The sequence below is a fragment of the Sorex fumeus genome, unplaced genomic scaffold (genome assembly GCF_029834395.1).
Source record: "Sorex fumeus unplaced genomic scaffold, SorFum_2.1 ptg000265l, whole genome shotgun sequence".
In the NCBI taxonomy this organism is placed as follows: Eukaryota; Metazoa; Chordata; class Mammalia; order Eulipotyphla; family Soricidae; genus Sorex; species Sorex fumeus.
The window spans coordinates 12992287-12998133 of record NW_026606322.1 but is presented as its reverse complement, the minus strand read 5'-3'; the positions used below and the strand labels follow the sequence as shown (position 1 = coordinate 12998133).

Sequence of the window (5847 nt, the reverse complement as noted above, 5' to 3'; positions counted from 1 at the left end):
TAATAATCAGGGAGATGCAAATCAAAACAACAATATCATCTTGTACCACAGAGACTGGTCCATATCAAAAAGAACAAGATTGACCAATGCAGGCATGGATGCAGGAGGAAGAGGGACACTCATTCATTGTTGGTGGGAATGCCAACTTGTCCAGCCTTTTTGAAAAATAATATGGGAATTCCTCAAAAAGCTAGAAAAGGAGCTTCCATCCAACCCAGCAAAACCATTTCTGGGAATATACTATGCTAATTGCACTGCCATGGTCATTGAAGCTCCATGCACAATAGTGAATCTGGGTACAAACCTGAGAACATATGACTGGTTAAAGAAATTATGGTACATCTACTATGGAATACTATGCAGATGTTAGGAAAAGTGAAGTTATGAAATTACTTACAAATGGATGGACATCAAGAATACCATGGTAAATAAAATGAATCAGAAAGAGAGTGACAGAGATAGAATGTTTGCACTCATTTGTTGGATATGAAAAAAATAATGAGAATATGGACCAACACCCAAGGAGAGTAGAAACAATGGCCAGGAGGATTGGTAGCCCTCATCGAATGCTGGGGAAAAGACAGTTGCGATAGAGAAGGGCCAACTATGATAAAGATAGTTGGAAATGATCACTCTGGATAAGAACTGTATGCTGAAAACAGATAAAGAAACAAATATGATAATCTTTCATGACCTGAGAGGAAGGAGACAGAGAGAGAGACAAAGACAGAGAGAAAGGGTTGTTGTGTTTTTTTTTTTTTGTTGTTGGTTTTTTTTTTTTTTTGCTTTTTTTGGTCACACTAAACGATGCTCATGGATTCATGGATTACTCCTAGCTCTGTACTCAGGAATTACTTCTGGTGGTGCTTGGGGGGCCATATGAGATGCCGAAGATTGAACCTGGGTCAGCTGCATGCAAGGCAAATGCCTGACCTGCTGTGCTATCACTCCAAACCTCCAACCTTGGAGAAAGAGATTTTAATTGTAACACTGTAACTGTTGATTCAATAAAGAGAAGTGCATTTTTTATATTTCACTTAAAACCATCTCTTCCTATTGAATTTTTTAAAAATTTTTTTCAGAGGTACCACCATTGCATGTTTGTTTTCCTTCTCTCTTTTTCATGTTTCATATTATGCTTCACATTATCAAATCACATCTCAATGACTTTTACTAAAAAAGGACTCTCCCAATTTACATTATTTAATTTTGGTTTGCTGGCACACCCAGCAGTGCTCAGGGATTACTCTGTGCTCTGTGTGCAGGATTTAATCCTGGCAGGACTCAAGAAACCATTTGCCGTACTGGGGATTGAACCAGAATCAGCCAGGTAGAAGGCAAGTGTTTTATCAGCTATATTTATCCCTCCAGTTCAAAAAAGGGACTGTCATCTTAGTATGTCTCTTGTTTGCCTTATTCCACTTCCACTGGTCAGTTATAAGCCCATCCTTAAAGGATCAATAGGTGATTAACATTTTTTTAGTTACCATCTCTGAATTCATAGGTTTCTTTGGCTTTTATTGCTTTTGAACTATTTTAAGTAAAAGTAAAGGCCCTCCCATTGTTCATCGATTTGCTCGAGTGGGCCCAGTAACATCTCCTTTGGAGATTTTGTTGTTACTGTGTTTGGCATATCGAATACATCACGGGTGGCTTGCCAAACTCTGCCGTGTGGGCGAGATATTCTCGGTAGCTTGCCGGGCTCTCCGAGAGGGGCAGAGGAATCGAACTTGGGTCGGCCATGTTGGCTGCGTGCAAGGCAAACGCCCTACCACTGTACTAAAATCTGTCTTATCAATTTATAAATCCAATAGATAAATTTAGTTATTTCAGCATTGTAGGATGACATTGCTTTGTCCTTTCTCCCTTTCTCAACAAGGAGCTTAAGTTTATCAGGTTACACCCATTACAGTGCTCCTGAAGCACTTCCATTCCATTGTGTTTATCTGTAAATTCTTCCCTATGCTCTCCTCCCCAACCAGTTAATCAATTTTCCCCCTAATCAGACTCTGTTAACTTGTAAGGTTAAATTCCTCAGAAATCTATGATTTTATATGTAAGAGTGAAACATTGCCTTTCTCCTCTCTTTATGCCTTATGAACAGTTTACTTTAAAGCAATGCCCTTTTTGTATGGATACAGGAAGACCGTTAACATTATGCTTTGCAACTTAGGATTTAATTGGCCTTGAATATTATTCACTCCCGGGCACCTACTTTCTCGACTTAAGCCTCAGTTGCCCTTAGTTCCTAACACCCCAAAAGCAGGGTCCCGACGAGGGACTGAATGGACCCAGGGCAAGCAGTGAGCTACTCTGGCATCGAAATGGGCCAGGACAAAGTGCCACGATTCTTCACTATAAGAGTTTGATCATAGACAAATGCTGTCATGATCCGAAAGTAACGACGAGACTAGGATCCTGCTAGGGGTGGGAAAGACTATCTGGCCTGAGCACTGTAGTCTGAGATCGAGATGGCCCTAAGAGGGCAATTCTATAGGTTTAAGATATTTCTTACTGTATTCATACAAAATGATTTATATTATATATGCTTATATGCTTGTCGGACAAGGAGAGGAGAAACACACCCATGGGATTCTGCTCTAGGGTGGGTCGTCCTGCTGAGAGAGGATCTGTCCTAGGAGTGGCTTTTCCTGAGGGAAAGAATTCTACCCCTATTGTTTGTGACCACACCGATGTGTAATTATTTCCCCAACCCCTCATGCTTTGGGATTTAACTAGACTGTAAGAGTGGGCTAGGGGATCAGAAGGAGGAGAAAGAAGATCAGAAGTCAGAATCCAGACTCCAGGGAAGGAGGGTGAAGGGGGATTGAGGAGGAGAATGAAGTAGCATGGGGGAGGAAGAAGCAGGAGGCAGAGGCAGAGGAGAGAGACTGGAGTGGATGGAGAGAGGATTGGAATAAACTGAGACTAAGACCAACCAGCCTGGCCCTCGTTCTTTCCCTTGCCTGCCCATCGGCATTGACCTCCCCGGGGTAGGGAAAGTGGTGTGAGACTACCGAACACGGGCGACCAGAGATAGAGCCACTGGAGAGATAGAGCCACCACTGCAGCTGTGCCCCTTTTTTGAGTTTACACAAGCATAATTAATTCTTTTAACTTTTAAAAAAGAATTAATTTTAATTTAAGTCTCCAGTGACCCATGGGTCTCACCTATAAGCCATCTCCTGCCGGTGCCAAATAATCTCATCCGCCACCCTCCAGAACTCATGGCTGCTTCTCCCGGAAGGGAGCATAAAATGAGGCCCCATAACCATGCCACTGGACTCTGCGCCAGGCTGTTTTCACTCAGGGCACCCCAGTGGGTGAGATCCCTCCCCACCCCAAGGGACCCAACCTCGGCAGCCGACCTCCATTACCCAACTGCCACCATGCTCCAGGCTGTTTTCCACACGTTCATGCAGAACCTCACATATGAGTGAACATATTTCCGGGCACATCATAAGACACTCCCTACCCATTTTCCATTATTGCCACACCATATTTGATGGGGTTCAGACAGTAGGCCACAAATTTTAGAGGGAAATATATATCTATGCCTCTTGGAGATCCTGGCAAGCTACCGAGAGAATCCCCCCCACACAGCAGAGCCTGGTAAGTTTCCCGTGGCGTATTCGAGATGCCAAAAACAGTAACAATAACGGGTCTCATTACCCTGAAAGAACCTCCAATATGGCAGTTTCGTTGGGAAAGACGAGTAAGGAGAGGCTGCTAAAATTTCAGGACTGGGACAAATGGAGATGTTACTGGCACCCACTCGAGTAAATCAATGAACAATGGGATGATAGTGATACAGTGATACAGTGAGGTTGGTATACTTCTCTCTGGCAGCACACTATAACCAAAGGGGACAATGTGTCACAATAAGAGAGAGCATAGATTATAGGTAGACACACTTGATTGGAGTCATTACCTGTATGCCTTGGGAGGTTGCTTAAACCCATGAAGCTTCAGTTTTTCATCCATAAAAATTGGTTATTTTTGTGATATAATTAAAGAGATCATATGCAGTAAACACTTAGTATGCAAACAATTCTTAGTAATATTTGTGTTTCTTCAATCTTTTTTTTTGTCTTGTGTGGCTTCTAGCTCTTGTTCAATATTACTGTGTTCTATTTACATATTCTATTTTTCTCATCTTAATTTTATTTTATTAAAACATTCTTATTACAGTTTAGGTTAGTGATCTTCAACCACTGGTCCGTGGTTGACCAGTGCCAGTGTGCAGGTGTTGGGATATTAAAGTTACTGATCCACATACTTCTTTGACTATAACTGCCAGTTGTGGACTGGCGTATAGGACATACACCAGTCCTCAGGTAAAAAAGTTCAAGAGTGCTGGTTTAGGTAACAGAGTGATAATGCTACTAAATTTCATGTTATTGATATATAAAATGACGGCACCCCAATATCACGGAGGTGCCCATCACTCTCCACCACTGTCCTTATGTCACATCTGGTTTGACTTTCATTCCATCCGCCTTGATTTCTCTATCTGCTATTTGTTAACCAGTTTCACAATTCAAATGCCATTATTCATTTTGCCATGTTTCCTTGTTTTAAAGCAAATTACTCAAGTTCAGAAATCCATGTCTTTCGTGTTCCTTGTTATTTATTTATACAGAAGGTATAAATCATGTGTCCTGAAGATTTTTATCTTTTATGCATAATTGTTTATGCATAAAATAAAATAATTATTATGCATAATCCTTTTCCACCAAGTCTTCTAGGAAAGAAATTATGCTTGTGTTAGAGGAACCCAATGAACTGTTGAACTGGCATTTCTATAGAACTGGCATTTCTATAGAATACTTCCAATTATCCTGTTTTGCTTAATTTTTGTCTATCCTGTTCAAGAATTCACTTTTTTCCAATAAAATATTTTCTTTGAGAGTATCTCATATTGGACATTTTCACCAGGCTTGAATTTTATACTAGGTACATAGTCTTCCAGACCTCCAACTGTTTATTGATTAATTTGTTAATAAATTTTATGTCAGCTGTTTTTTCCCTTTTTATAAAAAAATATGGAATGTTTCACAAATTTGTGTGTCATCCTTGCGCAGAAGCCATGCTATTCTCTATATTGTTTCAATTTTAGTAAATGTGCTGCAGAAACAAGCACTATTAGCCTCTTTTTTAGTTGTCAGAAAAAGCACTCCACACAGGTCCAATTTGGGTCTAGAAGATGTTTAATACCAAATATTCCATTTCACAGACAGACTGACATGAAGTAATATTTCCCTTTAGCACCAAAAATTTAAGAAAATTTTCTTTTTATATATAATTTCTGGTCTGATTTGTGACTGTCTAGCTTATGTAAAATGAGAAAAAATGGAAATAATTCAAAGTGCTAGACATATCATAAAATAGCAGAACACTGGAATTAAAGTAAAACCCAAGAGATATAATCCTGTATTTAGTAACTTGATCTTGTATTATTTCACCTAAAAAAACCTCTAGCATAATGGATAATGTATTGATAAGGTAGAGAATCACTCTGTGATCAGAAAAATTAGAAAATTCATTTTCTTCTACACAGTCACATCTGGGTTACTGGGTTACCCTGCATGAAATCTGTCACCGTCTGTCCTCCCGTTGTTCATCAATTTTCTCGAGCGGGCCCAGTAACATCTCCATTGTGAGACTTTGTTGTTTCTGTGTTTGGCATATCGAATACATCACAGGTAGCTTGCCAGGCTCTGCCATGTGGGCAAGATACTCTCGGTAGCTTGCCGGGCTCTCTGAGAGGGGTGGAGGAATCGAAATCGGGTCGGCCATGTTGGCTGCATGCAAAGCAAACGCCCTACCACTGTGCTATCACTCCAG

The 5847-nt window shown here is 40.4% G+C and overlaps 1 non-coding gene across 1 annotated transcript; it reads right to left on the bottom strand.

Annotated features, from left to right (window-relative positions):
• Positions 1-5039: 5039 nt before the first annotated feature.
• LOC130018689 (U6 spliceosomal RNA) lies at positions 5040-5143 on the bottom strand. Its single transcript, XR_008791589.1, has one exon. It is a non-coding gene; the product is annotated as a U6 spliceosomal RNA (small nuclear RNA).
• Between the last annotated feature and the right edge of the window lie 704 nt (positions 5144-5847).